This window comes from Podarcis tiliguerta (assembly GCF_965153285.1).
Source record: "Podarcis tiliguerta genome assembly, chromosome: 5".
Lineage (NCBI taxonomy): Eukaryota > Metazoa > Chordata > Lepidosauria > Squamata > Lacertidae > Podarcis > Podarcis tiliguerta.
Genome location: NC_139538.1, coordinates 18,281,068 through 18,299,895, shown reverse-complemented (window position 1 = coordinate 18,299,895; position 18,828 = coordinate 18,281,068). Strand labels below are relative to the sequence as shown.

General features: G+C 42.2%; 1 long non-coding RNA gene across 1 annotated transcript in view; it reads right to left on the bottom strand.

The window, feature by feature from the left end:
• Positions 1-8,035: 8,035 nt before the first annotated feature.
• Positions 8,036-18,828, bottom strand: part of LOC310678543 — a 54,204-nt gene continuing 43,411 nt past the window's right edge. The window contains exons 4-5 of the long non-coding RNA XR_014511833.1: positions 18,707-18,778; positions 8,036-8,439 (exon numbers count right to left, since the gene is read on the bottom strand). This is a non-coding gene — a long non-coding RNA (uncharacterized lncRNA). The remainder of the gene's footprint in view (positions 8,440-18,706; positions 18,779-18,828) is intronic.

Below are 18,828 nucleotides of genomic sequence, written 5' to 3'. Positions count from 1 at the left end.
TTTATATAGGAGCTATGAAATGCCATTCTAGGAGCATTATTTGGGGAAAGGCACAATATAAATGTAAATTGAGGTTATTCTGACTTTTCAGAAGTCTGTTAGGCCTTCATTAAAAGGTCTACTGTGGTAATCCTTCATAAATTGCTTGATTTTCTTTCCCGAATCCTTAGTTTCATTGATCTGAATCTTTGTCCTCTGTGTGGTTTAGTTAATAAGAACCCTTCTAAACTGAGTTTTCAAAGGCTCAGTTATATTAGCAGGGCATATATTTTGACAGCTGATAGAGAAGGGGAAAAGCAAATCAGTTCATTTCCAATTTGTTGAAAAGACTTAGGCTGATTCTTCAAAAAGTCTGGTTTAGAGTAGAACACAGAATACAGGGATATGACATATTCAGAAATGTTTACGCTTTGCCACTCTACCTCCAGCCTGATACCAGTGGTAAAATGATGCATGCTAAGGGGCTGTACCTGCACAGGAGAGTCATGTGCATGTATTCTGGGTTCTCCAAGTAGGACTGGAAGTGACTCTCATCTGAAAGCCTGGAAAGTCGCTGCCAGTTATTATAGTATAAGCAATACTGAGCTAGATGGACCAATGGGCTCAGTATAAGGTAGCTTTCTGTGCCATCCTACCACCGTGATGGTTACTATATTTATTTTATTTCCTTAAATATATATGTATCCCACCATTCACCGTATAGGATCCAAAGTGGCTTGTAAAGACTCTCCTCCCTGGAAGAGAGGGGAGTGGTTGTGGGCGGGAGCCCGAGCACCGCCCCTAGCAGGGGGCGTTAGCCCCCTGCCTCCCCCACTCACCTGGCTGGCGCCCACGCCCATCGGCAGGCACCCAACCAGGTGCTGCCAAGAGGGGCGTGTACAGCAGCCTATATGCTGCAGCGCCAGCCCCTCCTCAGCCTCACTCTCCGTCATCCGCCTATGCCTTCAATTTTTGGGTATTCCGTTAAAGGAATCTGGCGGTCGTGTATTCTGTCCGATACCTGCTTGGGGGGAGGCCATGGCACGACCCTCGGTGACATCAGGGGAAAGCCTATAGTTGGATTTGCATCAACAGGCTCCACCAACTGGTGAATAAACCCCCTTGTTTTGGACATCCAATGCCTAAGCCAATGCCTTTTCACTGCTGTAATCAATAAAGTTGTGGCCTTTTCTTGCCCATTAACCTTATATCACGTGCCCTTGTGTATTCATTCCACATTGCGGGGGTCGGGTCCTCGAACCACAACAGTAAAATATACAAACAGTAAAACATAAATTAAAACTCCTGAAATAAAAGTACCTGTCTAACTTTTTAGAGAAGGGAGTTCCATAGAGTTGGGCCCCCAACACTGAAAGCTCTGCTCCTTGTCAACTTGAGTTGTGCTTCTGGGCCATAAGGAGCCACAAATAGTTCTCCCTCAGTGACCTCAGCATCACCTGCACAGGGTAAAGCAGTCCTTAGGGTGTTCCAGACTTCCAAGTGTCCCTCTCTTTCAGGGACAGTCCTGGATGTACAGAATCCACCCTGGTTTCTGATTTGATCCTGGAATGCCCTGCTTTTCCTTGGGACGTCCCTATTGTCAATGAACGGTATGGAGTTATGGGGCCCCTGGGTCAAGGAGATAAGTAGCCATACAACCTTTAGAAGACATCTGAAGGCAGCCTTGTATAGGGAAGTTTTTCAATGTATTGCTAGTTTTCTGTTCTCAGTCTAGCCTCAGCATTCTGCACTAGCTGAAACTTCCAGCCAAGATTCAAGGACAGGTCCACCTAGTACACATTATAATAATCTTGTCATGAGATTACCATGTGCTCAGGTTATCTCTGTCCACAAATGGTCATAACTGATGTACTAGCCAAAGCCAACAAAAGGCAGTTTTAGCCACAGAGGCCACCTGAGCCTCAAGGGACAATGATGGTTCAAGGAGTATACCCAAGTTATCTGTCTGTTTCTTCAGGAAGACCACAACTCCATCCAGGGCAGGCAACTGACCTATCTCTTGGGTCAGAGAACCACCCACCCACAAGGCCTCTGCTTTCTCATGGTTCAGTGGTGGACTGGCCCTCATCCAGTCCACCACTGCATCCAAGCACTAATCTTGGTCTTTTACAGACTCTCCTGAATCAGATGTAATGGAGAACTAGAGCCGGCTATCATCAGTATACTAATGACATATTGCCCCCAATCTGCTCCAAACAGCGTCATGTTAGGGCAAAATAGTTCCCTGCAAGACCCCATTACATACCGTATTTTTCGCTCTATAAGACGCACCAGACCACAAGACGCACCTGGTTTTTGGAGGTGGAAAACAAGAAAAAAAAAATTCTGAATCTCAAAAGCCAGAACAGCAAGAGGGATCGCTGTGCAGTGAAAGCAATGATCCCTCTTGCTGTTCTGGGTTCTGGGATAGCTGTGCAGCCTGCATTCGCTCCATAAGACGCACACACATTTCCCCTTACTTTTTAGGAGGGAAAAAGTGAGTCCTATAGAGCAAAAAATATGGTAATTGCTATGGTCCCAAGAAACAGTCTCCCAGTGCTACTCTGTGGACATGACCCTGCAAATAGGAAAATAACCACTGTAAAACAGTGCTCCCAATACCCATTCCACGGAGCTGGTCCAGCAGGATACATTGGTCAATGGTCTCAAAAGCTGCCAATAAATCAAGGAAGAGATGTAGGGTAACCCTTCCCATGTCTGTTCCCCCAATAAAGGTTATCCATCAGGGTGACCAAGTCTCATTTAGTCTCAAAGCCATGTCTGAAAGCAGATGGAAATGGATCTAGATAATCCATCTCTTCCAGAAACACCTTTATTACCTTCCCCCAAAATGGTGTGTTAGCAACTAATCGCTGTAGGCCAGACATGTTCGACATGGTCGACCGTGAACAACAGTTAGATTCCCAGGTGATCCTGGTTGATCGTGTGATCCTTATTGATCGTGCAATTAAAATAACGGGGGAATGAATGTCTCTGCTCCTCCCCCCTCTCTCTGTTCCCCTGTCGTGTCAAGTGGGTGGTCGTTTGGCATTTGTTGATGTCGCTTGGGGATACGATGGTTGGCTTTAGCGCTGCGTGCGTTTGTTAGCTGTGGATTTTTCGGTGAGCGATGTATGGCATTTCCCCTTAAAAAAAGCTCAGGAACCCAGTTCTGTCTCCCCTAAAAAGCTCAGCAACTCTGGTCAGTCCTCCCCAAAGAAAGCTAAACAACTCTGGTCAGTCTTACCCTTCCACACACACACCCCACACACGCTCCTCCTCCCTCCAATGACAATGGGTAGATCACTGCCAGGTTTTTTTAATACTGGGAGTAGATTGCAGTCTCTCAGGAGTTGGACGTGTCTGTTGTAGGGCATTGGGTTCATGGTTGGCTTTTGGGGGAGTGGACACATTACCACCTCTTCTAGGATAGAAAGCACCACCCCATCCCACAATGAAGGGTCTACCATACCCTGAACCCAACTAGTCACACCAACCCACTGGTTTTCACCAGCCATGATGGGCAGGGATCAAGGGGGCTTATGGTCAGACACAAAGCCACAAGTATCCTGTCCAGATCATCAGGCCGCATAAATTGAAAATGATCCCACAAGACAGAGGGAGTGCTTCAATTTTCTTCACATTGCCACTGCCTGACACACAGCATGAGTCTGTCCCAGAGAAGCAAGCTTCTTATTTATTGCACATAAATTCATAATGTATAAAGGAGAACTCTTTTCTTATGAAAAGAAAGTATATCCATAGACGAATGGAAAAGTAGCTGCTGAAGAGAAGCAATGCATTTTGGCTACAGCTTGACGTCTTTTCAAAGCTGGAACAGTGAGCTTAAAACGATCCCAAGATTGAGTTGAAATTTCAAGCAGTTCCTGAGATATTGGCATTTAAGGAGACATCAGCATTTTTTGAAGAAAGGGAAATTGAGTTACAGATGGCATACTTTGAAATGCGCTAAGCTGGGAGAGATGGAGATTACTGAGGACCCATGCAAGCAAATTGAAAACTATAAAATCTTTAAAGAGCCTAAGATCCCCTTTCACTCTGGAGAGAATGTGTGAGATTACTCTGAATGTGTCACAGAGTTTTGTGTATAATTCACACTGCATACATGACCACTAACTTTCAAGTGGGATTCATTCTGCACCTGCAAAATAAAATGAATGCCAAGGAGCCAGTTAAAGAGGTGGTGAACCTTCTTTATGAGCGTGAGCCCATAAGACACTCTTTGTGCAAGCTGAAGGATTTAATTGACCATTTAAATGTTTTTTGAAAAGGAAAGGAAAAAGACAGAAAAAGTTAGCATTTGGTCAAATGTAAATTATTGCCGTTCCTTTATGAAAACACTGTGGAGATTTGGGTTTGTTTATATAACTCAGGAAATAATATATAATAGAGAGCACAATAACCAATATTCATCTTCTTATATGTATTTGAAGATTGGACTTCTATGATGCATTATCTGGTTATTTGCCCTTGAAAAGCACATGGACATTTTATACTTTATATCCATTTATTATTTTATTTTATTAGAAGATTTATGACGTGTACAAATGAAATTGGACATAAAGCACAGCTAAAATCCATGGCCCAATTAAAAACAAATATACAGAATACCATCACCATTAAACAAAAATAAAAAATTGCTCCTTGGGCTGTGAGCAGTGTAAGTGTGGGGTTTGGTGCCGGCCACAAAATTCACCATCCTGAAAATAGAAGCATGTCTACAGCCCTTATGACTCATCATATAGGCTTGAAAGTATGTGGGTGATGTCTGCAATTATAAGCCGATATCTCTAGCAGAATTCTTTAGGCATATATCTTATGGGAACTATTCAAGTGATATATATCCTGGATAATGTAGCTACCTCTTGATCATTGTAAAGCTCTGACTTTTCTTTTCTTTGGTGGATAAATTGAATTGTAAGCCTCTTCCTACAGACAAAAGCCTTGAAAGTATAAACCTATTAGCTATGATGAAAAGAAAATGTACAGCTTGATTTCCAGGCTAACAACAGAGAACTAAAAAGCCTTCTTATTCTTTAAAAAGAATCCCTTCACCCAGTAATTTTCCTTAAACTATTTAGCACAACATATTTCCTAATATTACCAATATAAATATCTTCATATGCCAATGCTTTCATCATCGGGTTAGGCCCAATATCATCCAAAATGTGCATCTGGATACATTGCACTCAAAACACAGGATGAAAATATCAAATCACCTCGATTTCAATGCATTCTTCTCTTTGACCGCACTAATAATACATATAGAATCATTTTGTTCAGCAATATGACAGAGTTGTTGAGGTTCCACCACAGAGCAATCCATCAGTGGAATGATGGTTTGTATTGGTCTGTTGTGGAACTTCATAAGCCAATAAGAGGAATCATTGGAGGATGCAGCAAAGTTACTGTGCAACCCAGCCAATGTCTGCTGCCATAAATTTCCACATCATGTATGGGATTTCTCCAAAACACCTTCCTTCATGACATGACAGTCATTAGTGATCTCCTAGGGTTCCTACAGAGTTCTTCAGAGAAGTATGGCTTTTTTTGTAATATGAGTACATTTGCAAGCATATACAGACCACAGAGAAGAGATAAAGCAGACACTACTAATATTTAAGGTAGCATTACTTCATTCTTTTTAATGTATGGTTGGAGCATGCCAAGCAAACTCTGCTGCCCTCTAGCAGAAGTTCACGAGATCAGGCCTTTTATGTGGTGGCCCCCCATTTGTGGAATGCTCTCTCCAAGGAGGCTCGCTTGACACCTTTGTTACATATCTTTAGGTGCCGGGGAAAATATTCCTCTTTTCCAGGGGTTTGGCAAATTAAGCAATCTGTGGCCTTTTAAACAGGGGGGGAGGAGTATTGTTTTATGATAACACTCGTGGCCACCTCAGAAACACCAGGTTAGTTGGACCCCACATCCACCAAAATTCTAAATAAATTCTAAAGCAAATGAGGCAGCAAAATGGAAACCTCTTTCCACAAAGAAAGAAAACCTCTGAGTACAGTGGTACCTCGGGTTAAGTACTTAATTCGTTCTGGAGGTCCGTTCTTAACCTGAAACTGTTCTTAACCTGAAGCACCACTTTAGCTAATGGGGCCTCCTGCTGCCGCCACGCCACCAGAGCATGATTTCTGTTCTCATCCTGAAGCAAAGTTTTTAACCCGAGGTACTATTTCTGGGTTAGTGGACTCTGTAACCTGAAGCGTATGTAACCTGAAGCGTATGTAACCGAGGTACCACTGTATTGCTCACTGAAAAATCCACAGCTAACAAATGCACGCAGCGCTAAAGCCAATCATCGTTTCCCCAAGCGACATCAACAAACAGCAAACGGCCACACACTATTTCTGGGTTAGTGCAGTCTGTAACCTGAAGTGTCTGTAACCTGAAGCGTATGTAACCTGAGGTACCACTGTATAGGTTTTGACACAAACCTCTCCAAAGCCATGGGGCAGTGGAGGGAAAGGGGCTGCCATCTCACTCTGGGAAACAATTCATTATTTGTTCTTGCTTAATTACATGTCCTTGAATGGTGTGACTAAGGCCTCAATCCAAGGCACAAGCTTCAGCGCACTAAACTGAAAGCAGTGGACCTTACTTCTGAGTAAACATGCTAAAGTTTGTGATGAGCAACTTCTTCTTTTGTAACTAAAACAGATGAAGTTAATGTAGCACTCAAAAGTGAACAAGGGGTTTTATTACTTTTATTGACTTTGTGGAAGGCGTTACTTTATTTCAAAGAAATAACATGATATCCACTTGATCAAACTACAGGGAAATTCTTCTTGGCTATTTTTAATTGCAATGATCATTATAGCAATCTTAACAGGACACCTTCTACCTGTAAATCAGAATTTGAAAGTCAGTTTTTTTACTTAAGGGCACTTCAGAAACCCTAAACCTGAGAAGCGTTCTGCGAAATTAACTTTTGTCTGCTTGCATTGACACAGCTTCTATAAAGGGGCTGAAGCCCACAGAAGACAATTAAGGCAAATCCCTTTCTTCAGAATAAACATGGTTCAGTTGTTTTTCTGCCCCGTTGAAAGTGAGTGGGATGGAAGCAAATGGATGTAAATCTGAACTCCAGTTTTCTTGCATTGGACTGCTCTTTTATTCTCCATCTTGGACTGGGGTTATCTCCATTTCAAGCATTAGCAATAACAGAAGGCAGTATGGGGTGGTGGCGCTCACTTGACCTCCAGTCATCTGCATCACTGCTGCATTCAAGGACAGAAGTGGGAGGGGCAAGGTCATTGTTACATCGGTGTGGTGCAAACCTTCTACATGTGTGGCGATTTCCTGCTTAGGTATAAAGCCTGAGTAGCACTCAGCTGCGGGATGTGGGTGGCGCTGTGGGTTAAACCACAGAGGCTAGGGCTTGCCGATCAGAATGTCGGCGGTTCGAATCCCCACAACGGGGTGAGCTCCTGTTGCTTGGTCCCTGCTCCTGCCAACCTAGCAGTTTGAAAGCACGTCAAAGTGCAAGTAGATAAATAGGTACCGCTCCGGTGGGAAGGTAAACAGTGTTTCTGTGCACTGCTCTGGTTCGCCAGAAGCGGCTTAGTCATGCTGGCCACATGACCTGGAAGCTGTATGCTGGCTCCCTCGGCCAATAAAGTGAGATGAGCGCTGCAACCCCAGAGTTGGTCACGACTGGACCTAATGGTCAGGGGTCCCTTTACCTTTACCTAGCACTCAGCTGAGCTGACTGAAAAACATTGCGTCTGAAGTAATGAGACTATCGTCTCTATGGTCTTATCTTTGTGATAGTTCATGCACTCAACTATCACCCCATGTTGCAGTTATCAAGCACTTGAAATGTATGTGTGCATGGATGATCAGCCTGTTTTTCTGGTCTGCATCAAGTTCTCCATACGTTCAGTCCTAAATCCATTCCATCCTGATTTTTCATTAAACTGCTTTTACTTTTCTTTTTACAAAATAAAAATAAAAGTACCTCCCCCCCAAATTGTGTATAAATATGTATTGTTGAACATATTGCTATAAAATATGCATATCTAGATGCATTTTATCCTGAAATATTTATTTATTCATTCACTTGACAAAATTTAGATACTATTAATCAACAAAAAACCCCTCTAAGCTGTTCACATAAAGCGATATAAAATATTCATCAAAAACACCGATAAAATCAAATTTAAGCCATGCATTTCAAAATGCACATATCAGTGAACAACCACATCACAAAATTCAGAGTGGTGTAGGATAGCTGTGCGCTGATCTGCACTTGAGTTCAGGAGGTGCCGATTGGGTCAGTTCATATTGGAATTTGCAAAGAATGACTTTTTTCCAAGCATCCCTACTGTGAACCAGCTCTGAGAAATCAGGAGATGTGCATTCATATGTGAACCAGTCACTAGTAGTGACACAAAGTCATACCAATATACCTTCAAAGTAAGATACAGCCTGTAAAATCAAAACAAAAAAAAAGATCAGTCACTTGTACACCCGGGATTCATCCTTTTATCCCTGAAGCATATTGTACAAAATACCAAGGAGAAAAACAAATGTCTGCTACATACAATATATCCACATTTTTGGTACATGAGTTTATCCTTGAATTACTTGCACATTTTACTTATATTTATTATGCCCAAAAGGAATCCATTTAAGACAATTTCCCCCTGATAATGTGGTCAATGTGGGTTGATTTATCAGCCATGCAACCATGGCCACATGCCTCTTTCAATAAATACTGAACTGTGTGTGAATCAGGTTGGCAGTGCACCATTTTGATCATGCTCATTTGCCTGAATCAAGCCAATGTGAGTAGCACATGTCGTTTAGATGGGCCCCTTTAAGCTTGAGCATGTGTCTATTTGGGGTAGGGAGTGATGTGGCTCTCAGCTGCAGCTTCTAAGAACATGCACAGTGTGTGGTGGATCAGAATTTTGGGCTCTTAATTTTTCATCTCATACACAGTGCTCAGTACACTATAAACCATCAGTATTCCTTTCATGTTATTGGTTGCACAATATGGTCCTGAGCACACTAAAGAAAACATTGTTTTCTAACTACCTCAGGAAAGATGTGACCTTTATGGTTATTTTACAAGTTTGGTTTATTGATGTTTCCTTTTGCACATTGAAAAGTTTACTCACTTGTTGCAAGTCATTTCTTCCTTTATTTTTAAATCTACCATTATTAAGCAAGATGATCTAGCTGAATTGTTAAATATTAACAAATGAACATTGGATCTAAAGTTTGTGCCTAAAATTCTCCATCCAATTTGTAGGTGAAGATGGAATGGAGGAACACTTTACTGGACATTCTACTGGGGAGATGAAATGCACCATTGGTTTGGGGATTGCAGTTGTAATTCCCAGAAACTGGGATACATATTGTCTACAACACTGGAGTTGGTAGATAGCCTTCATGACTAGCAGACATTGAGGGTGTTAGCCTCCAAGAATGTGTTGAATCCATTTTTAAAGTCATCCACATTGATGGTCATTGCTACATATTATTTGCTCTGTCTGAAGAAGTTTTTTCTTTTGTCTGCCTTGAATCTTCCAACATTCAGCTTCACACGTGTTTGAAAAGCACCCACCTCGAAACCTTTCTCAGGAGGAAATGGATAAACAGAGATCTGACCATCTGTGGACATTCTTTTACATGCTATAGACCAGGCATAGGCAAACTCGGTGCTCCACATGTTTTGGGACTACAACTCCCATCATCCCTAGCTAACAGGACCAGTGGTCAGGGGTGATGGGAGTTGTAGTCCCAAAACATCTGGAGGGCTGAGTTTGCCTATGTCTGCTATAGGCACCCTCTCTCTTTGGTGCCTATACTAAGCTGGGGGCAGTGGACAAGGATGCTGGGAGAAATGGGGGTACTGTCCCTGTGGACCTAGCACCACTCTCTCCACTGATCATTTCCATTTTGGTTCCTGTTTAAATGGCAGCAGGTTGCTTTGGTTTCTTTTAAAAAGTAATCACTTGCATTAAATGAGTAAGCTCTGCAATGTGCAAAAGGAAAACATCAATAAACTATACTTGTAAAGTAGCCATAAAGGTCACACTTTCCCTGGGGAACTTAGAAAACAATGTTTCCTTTAGTAAGCTCAAGAGAGCCATGTCTACGTGCCTGTGGTGTGTGCGGTTGCTAACCAATAAAGTGAAAGGAAATGCTGACGGTTTCAAGTTTGTGGTCCTGAGCACTGGCCCATAAAGTATAATGAAAAACCAAGGGAACATGAGCACAGAATTATTCAGTGAATCATAGATGACAAGTAAAACAACTAAATTGCTTTTATGAGGAGGGGGGAGGCTGGTAAAATATATTCCAATGCTTCTCAACCCCCCACCCTAATTAAAAGAAATCACTTTGGGGGTTTTCTTGTCTTGTCTTTCTACGTGGATATGTGCACGTGTGAATGATCACAAAATAGAACATTGCAGAATATGGCATTGTTATATTTTGTCGGTAATACTGAGCCCTAAGAATTATACTTCAGAGGAATAATAATAATAATAATAATAATAATAGTAATTTTTATTTGTACCCCGCCCTCCCCAGCCAAGGCTCAGAGCGGCTTACAAGCAATAATAAAAACAAGTTGAATGATTACAACTTAAAAACAAAATTAAAATGCAACATTAAAATGTTGAAACATTAAAATATTAAAATGTAGCCGCATCGCAGGAGGAGAAGGAAAAGAAAAAAGAAAGAGAGGGAGGGAGGGAATCAAATTGGCTCCAAGCCAAAGGCCAGGCGGAACAACTCTGTCTTACAGGCCCTGCGGAAAGAAATCAGATCCTGCAGGGCCCTGGTCTCATGAGGCAGAGCGTTCCACCAGGCCGGAGCCAGAGTTGAAAAGGCCCTGGCTCTGGTTGAAGCCAATCTAATGTCCACGAACTTGTTTCAAAACAGTTTGCATGGACCACAGAAGAAGAAAAATGTTGCAGGCCTATATAGATGGGTGTCACTGGATCTTTCCCTTGTCTCCCCAAATGCTAGGGGCAGTAGAAGCTGGTCTATTGGGGCAAATGGGGCTCTGCTCAACCAACCTCAGTCTGCCATCAGTTAGAACCCACCTTCCTGACATCTGCCTGCCATTGGCTCTGGCTCCACCTATTGCTGGTCTCCCTGCCTTCTGCCTTACTGGTTGGGCAAGCCAACTCCTGCAAGACCAGGTTCCCGCTCTCTATCCAATCCATTTGCACCAGACCTGGGAGGGTGAGGCACAGACTGGCTCCAGATAAAATGGCTGCTTCTGCTGCTCAGGGTGCTTAGAGACTATCAAGGTGAGGTACTGTTTTGGGGTATTTGAAAAGGTTATGGAGGTGGGCATTTAAAGATGAGCATACCTAATTTGCATGTCCTGAAATGATACACATACTGAAATGTAGACATCCTTTTATATTCTCACATATCTGAATTTTACAATACAGTAATCCAGTCATTTAATATGTACAAAATGCATATACAGTGCATTTGGGTTACGAACTTAATTTGCTCCGGAGGTCCGTTCTTAACCCAAAACTGTTCTTAACCTAAGCTGCGCTTTCGCTAATGGGGCCTCCCACTGCCAAGAGCCGCTGCGCGATTTCCGTTCTCATCCTGGGCAAAGTTCTCAAGCTGATATACTACTTCCAGGTTAGCGGAGTTTGTAACCCGAAGCGTTTGTAACTGGAGGTACCACTGTATTAGGGTAAAATTGCATTAGAATACATATATTAGTGAAATTAATATACAAAAATTAATTATATTAGGGAAATATGCAGCAGCAGCAGCAGCAGCAGCAAGAACAACAACTTATTATTGTTATGATATTAGCTGCTTCCTTGGCCAGGAAGGGCAGGATACAAATAAAATATGTTGTTGTTGTTGTTGTTGTTGTTGTTACTATTTGCACCCTGCTCATCTAACTGGGTTATGTATGTATTAGGCAAAATTGCATGCAAAAGTATGCATATGAGAATTTCGCACTAAAATACTGAAAATACTAAAATGAAAACCGTTGTGGAAATGTGGAGAACTGAATTTAAGATTGAAAAATAAGAAACTGATAAAATCTAAAACTGACTGATTCACCCACCCCTATGTAGAAGTATGGGTCAAGATATACTGTTGTCTGGATGGTATTCTTGTCGTTGTATTCTTAAACCCTTTTATGAATAATCAGTGAGTTGCTTAAATTTATTGCACATTTACAAGTATGAAATAAGATGATTATCCTGTTGTTTATATGACTATTCAAATTCTGTATTGCCTTGCAATTCTTAGTGAGTTATCTTATGAAAACCCTTTGATGCTGTGAGCTGCTTTGGTAACAGTTTACCATGGAAAAATACCATACAGCAATGATTATCATGTATTTATTTCTCATTTATTACATTTATGTCCTGCCCTTCATCCCAAAGGAGTCCAGAGGGGATGGTGATAATACCGGGGTGGCAGTGAGTCCTAGCTACTGCTCCTAACTCCCCACAGATACAATAGTCAGTTGGGGAGGGTCCCACTCTGCAAGGGAAGCGAAGCTTGCAATGCAGAGATGGTAGGATAGAGCCAGCCTTTAGAGGAGGAGGAATTACTAACAGGAGAAGAAGGAGAACCCAAGCTTAGCCTAGTCTGAGACCTGGGCCAGACAAAGAGCAGCAAAGAAGGTGAGCCCCCTTAACTCCTAAAAGGGATTGATATTATTTAATCCCATTTCAAAGGTAGGAGGTGAAGGCTAGGAAATCCTGGGGTTAAGCAGCTGCCCCTTTCCAGGAAAACAAAATAGCAATCACTTACTCAGTCCCTACACTTATCCAAACAGTCCCAGCAGTAAATCACCTTTCACTGCTAGGGGAACTGTCATCTTGCTCCGTGAAAACTCAAGGATCAAATGGAATTTCAGCAGTGTCCTGTCTACAGACCAAATCAGCAGAAAGTCTGTAGTATGAGGCATTCAAAGCAAGAAAGCAAGAGAAGTAGCCTCAGCAGGAATCCAAAGGAAGAGGCCAAGACAAACTGAACACCTGCAGGACCTTGGAGAGCTCCTAGGGCTCTTTGGAACAGCTATACAACTTTCTCGGTTTCTCATTTTCCCAACCTTAAATCCAGTTCTTTGCATTTCCACATCATCAGCATTTTATACCAATTTCTCCTAACACACACATTTATGGGTGCAGTTTTCCTTAATATATGTATTTTCCTCAATACAATGCATCGTGTAGCTTATGTTCACTACTTATATATGCATTTTTATGCACGTTTTACCCTAATATGTGCATTTTTGTACACATTACAGCTGTAGAACTGCATTGCAGAATTAGGAGAAGTGCAAATTCCAAAGCATGTCTCTCTTTTGGCTTGCATGTTTCAGAAAGTGCAAAGGAGGTACATTCACCGTTAATTGCAAACCTAATCAAAAATTATTCCCCCACACACCCACTTAGTTCAGACTATAGGCATATATAAGGACAGTGCCAGATCCATACTCTAAACTGGGTCATCGCTACAAGCCTTGGATAAATAACTAATATTTAGCGTGTCCCCACTGTATGGAATATGCCACAGACTTCTTTCATGTACGAAAGCCTGTTTCTGCATATGCAGCAGCTTTGATTGTGATCATTACGCTAATGCCATGCACAACATGCTCAGAAATTATTTTAAACCTCTACACCTTTGAAATAGCTGACAGATTCTGATAGGAGCAAATATAAATGATTAAGTCTTCAAGGCATTTTCCTCAATTTGTCATATCAGCAAGTGTCTTAAAGCTCTTCACATTTTCCAGACCACTGAGCAGCAATAATCCGTTTATTCCAAGTAGGCATATTCCATATGAAACAATCAGTGGTAACAACTACTGATATAGGCTGGAAATGATTGCAAAGAGGAGAAAATGGGACCTGCTTAATTCTCAGATTGAAATAAATGGGACATTGAAGTATTTCTGGCTGGCTGGATCATGCACCAGAATTTTCACATGCATGCAAGACTTTTTTTAAAAAAGGCAGCCTTGCCCAAACTGGCGCATTCATGTTGATTTTGATTATAATTCCCATCTTCTCCAACCAGCATGGGCTGCAGTTTGAAACATCTGGTGGGCACTAGGTTGGGGAAGACAATGTAGGGGTATAGCTGTAGGGTGATATCCATCTAAATCATGTTCAGAGGAGACCCATTAAAATGAGTGGCAGGATTCAATTAAACTGTCCCATCATCACAAGCAATACAGATAACGCAACATGACTTCACCCCTTTCCTCCCTCTGCACATGCCCTGTGCCCTCCTAAGTTTGCTTCATTGCAGCACCTTTGTGATAATGTATTCACACATAAGACAAAGCCCAACCATTACATACATTAATAATCCATACATTCAGTTTATTTCCCCCCCAAAAATCCTCAAGAACATTCATCTGCATTTTTATCTGCTGTTTCGACCAATGTACACATTTTTGCAAGTGATTTTTCCTAATACAATGCCCTCTGTATGTTATTTTCACTATCTTCATTTTTCTGCATAATTTTCATTAATATGTGAATTTATGTAAACATTAATTGGGAAACAGCACAACAAAATTTGGATAATTGTGATTTCTGAAGGATAGCTGTGTGTCGGTTCACATATTGTTTGGGGAATTGTGAATGAGATAGATTCCATTTTAAATGCAAATGGAATTGAATTTTTCCTCCATCCTTAGACTCAACAAATTTGGATTTCAAACTGTCTCTGTCCAAGCTGTGTTTTCTATGGCCAGATTCTCATCTCCAGTGTTCTGCCATACTTTCTTGCCATATCCACCACTGGCTTTTGTAAAACACAGCCTATTTATTTCCTTCTCAATTCCTTGAATGTCCAAGTCTTCTGCTTGTTTTATTTTATTAATTGTATCTTCTATAAAAATGCAGAGCAGGAAAGGAGACAGTGAGCACCCTTGACAGACTCCATGACTAATTTTAGCTCTTGGATCAATGCAATTTGCTCTAATTGTGCTTTCCTGGGTTTTGTAATTTTGTGAGTTCATTATCTGATTACTGTGACTTCAGCTATCGCTTTGGATTTTCCTTGAAACAATGCTGGATCACAGTTTGGAACAGGGGAAAGTGCTAAAATTTGAGCATCACCAGGGCCAGACATACGTTTTGCAGGGCATCTTCCATTGCAAGGAGCCCATTCTCAACCCCCAGAGCCTCTTGGCCCTGCTTCTTCTCCTTTCTGTGACTTCCTGTTCAGGTGTCCTCTCTGGGCATGCAAGCATTGGCAAGAGTGAGAAAATGGAGCAGAACATCTTACTTGCTTTCTGGTGTCCCTCTAGACCAGCTTTTCCTAACCTTGGATCTCCAGTTGTTGTTGGACTACATCTCCCATCATCCACAGCCAGCAGGCACAGCAGTCAGGGACGATGTGAGTTGTAGTATGACAACATCTAGGAACCCAAGATTGAGAAAGGTTGATCTTGACAGTTGAGTCCAGAGGAGAGGGCTATGAATTGGGCAGCAGTGGTACTGACAAAAAGCATGGGACCCCACTGAAGGCATCTTGTCCAAGTCCCACAAACCCTGAAATCAGTATTGTATGTGACCTCTGGCGCCAATTTGAGATTTCTCCAGGGAATCTAATGTTGGGATAGCAGAATGACAGTCCTGCAAGGAGTAGTCTGCCTCTTTAATTATTCTATGCCTTTATTTGCACATAAATTAAATTCCTCACCAGCTAGGAAAGAAGAGAGCACTGAACAGCACAAACTATATATTTCTCTATCTAATGTAAGGGACTATTGTGTGCTGGTAACTTATTTTGATTTTGCCTTCTCAGAAGCCTGGCCTGACGGTGCTTGCTTAGTCCACATTGTTTTGGCTTGCAGATAGATTTGTGCAGAAAGGTGCACAATGGGGAACATTTTTCAATCTTCTACATTTAAGTTTACTAGCACCTGTATGGCACTTTAAATGAAAAGCCCAGTACTTAATTGAACTTTGAATAAGGACACCCTGCTCTATGATGACATCTACAAAGCCAGGATCACTCAAGGAAATATAAATGTATTTATTTATAACATTTTAACAGTCTTACTAACTTCGTGTGTGTGTGTGATGAAATCCTGTGATTATGGACTGAGAATTAATAAGATCTGAAAAAGAAGAGTTGCAGCAAAGTATGTGCACTTTGAAATGAAGTTCCAATTAGATACTATTTTTCAAATATTTCCTCTCCTTTCTGAATTGGTATCCACTGCTTTTATGCTTTTGCACTCCTTGCGGTACAACCTCATTCATGCAGAAAATCCTTTCAGGGCATGAATATATGTGCTGAGCTCTGTTTTACGGAAACCACCATGCTAATTTAGCAAACCTGCATAAAACCGTGTGTGTGTGTGTGTATGTGTGGTTTCTGTCTGTTTTCCTAATTAAATTCAGCTGACCCTAGGAATAAAAGGTTCCATTTGCATGTAAACACAGGCTTTGGACATGCATACATGAAGATAGCCATGAGTGAAATTAGTTCTGGGGAAGCAGCGTGACTTTGCGGTTACTGTCAACACATTTACTGACATCATTATTTATCACTCAAGCTAAAATCCTCTTGTCACCTGGCAGCACTTTATGGAGCTGAGGAGTCATCGCAGCATCTGCAGGACTGGCATGATGGGCAAGATGGAAGGTGGGGCAGGGGGCTAGAGATGGAGAAGCCCTGGTGCTGTCATGTGATGGATCCCAAGATGTGTGGGAATGTTCAGGGTGGCAGGGGGGGATATATTGTTTATTAATATCCTTCCTAACTTGCGCTAGCAAGTTAGCAAAGTTATGTAGCAAAGTTACATTCCCCTTCTCAAGCACAGCAGAAAGCTGGTTGCAGGCTCGTTAGAACCTCTTACTATTATGCAATTCCATCTGCCTCAGATTGAATTGTACGTTCCTGGTATGTTCCCTTGAATCCCTCTTAAAAGAATAAAGACACCACAATCCTATTCACAGTCAACAAAATGTAAGTTTACTCACGTTCATGCAGTACACAGTATCAATCCTGAAAGCAGGCTTAAAGACTTAAAGTTACAAATAGCAACATGTGGCTTTATCCCATATGGGGGACAATCCCTGTGCAAGTCAACAGAGCAGTCCTAGCTGGAAGCAGACGGAAGGAGATGGGGGGGGGAGGGAGGGAGGGAGTGCTGTGTGACTTGTCCTTTTGTTACCTGGATAGGTAAGGTCATGCCCACCTCTGGTCACATGCAAAAGGAAGGATGCTCCAGGCCAGGAGGGAACAGGAAGTTTCGACTGGCTGGACCAAACATTCCCTTGCATGTCCACTCTAGGATTGCAAGGAATGTTGTACTTGAGTGCTACCCGTGGAACACATCCCACAAGCTGGCTCAGCCATGGCCCTTTCCTGCTCCCAAAAAGCTCCATTTGGAAGGTGGATGCCTCTGGCAGGGGTTCCATTGATGACACCAGCCTGCACATTCAGGACATAAGAATTTATGAAGAGCGGCTGGATCAGGTCAATTGACTATTCTGTTCTCACAAGAGCGCTTTCCTCTCAGCACTCTCTCTTCCTGTGGTTTCCAGCAAATGGAATTCAAAAGCATTTCTGCCTTAGACCATGGAGGCAGAACATAGCTATGATGGCTACTAGCCACTGATAACCTTTACCTCCATGAGTTAGTCTAATCCCCTTTCAAAGCCATCCACCCTGATGGCCATCACTGTCTTCATTGGGAGCAAACTTCATAGTTTTGCTTTCTCTTGTCTGTCCTGAATCCTCTAACCCATGGGTAGGCAAACTAACACCTGGGGGCTGGATCCAGCCCAATGACCTATTGAATCCGGCCCATGGATGGACCAGGAATCAGTGTGTTCTTACAGAAGAAGAAGAAGAAGAAGAAGAAGAAGAAGAAGAAGGGCAGTGGAGGAGGAGGAGGAATTTGGATTTGATATCCCGCTTTATCACTACCCTAAGGAGTCTCAAAGCGGCTAGCAATCTCCTTTCCCTTCCTCCCCCACAGCAAACACTCTGTGAGGTGAGTGAGGCTGAGAGACTTCAGAGAAGTGTGACTAGCCCAAGGGCACCCAGCAACTGCATGTGGAGGAGCGGAGACGCGAACCTGGTTCCCCAGATTACGAGTCTATCGCTCTTAACCACTACACCACACTGGCTCTCAAGAATGTGTCCTTTTATTTAAAATGCTTCTCTGGGTTATTTGTGGAGCATAGGAATTCGTTCACCCCCCCCCAAAAAAAATAGTCTGGCCCCCTACAAGGTCTGAGGGACAGTGGACCGGCCCCCTGCTGAAAAAGTTTGCTGACCCCTGCTCTAACTTTCAGTGTGTGGAAGAGGGAGCTCTACACCAGCATCTTAGAACATGTTTATGTAATCCAAGAATTAAAACAGAACATTTAGGAAGTGTGCAAGCCAGTGGGTAATGATGTTCTGATCTTCACATCAGTCTAGGAGCTATACATCAGATCAATTGGTATTAGTTATTACAGAGAAATCCTAAACCCTTTGCTGGGTTGGAATATTCAGTGCTTTCTCTTGGTCACTTTGTGTGTAGAGAATCAGATGCACACAGCAGAAAAAATGTACTTGGTGACCATATTGGAATATCTGAAGTAATACCTTATTTTCTATTGCATTCACATTTTAATTAATTTTTCAGAACTTGTATTTCAGAACAAAACAGGGACAAAATTACAGAGCCCAGTGATTTTCAAGCAAAAAAATGCCTCACCAGCTAGAATTCAATGTTCACCCCATCAAGAGTGTCGAAGCAGTTCTTCGGGACACTGTTTCTATCATCATCCTGGAACAAATACAGGTAGATAACAACCAGCATTATCTGGAAGGTCAGGA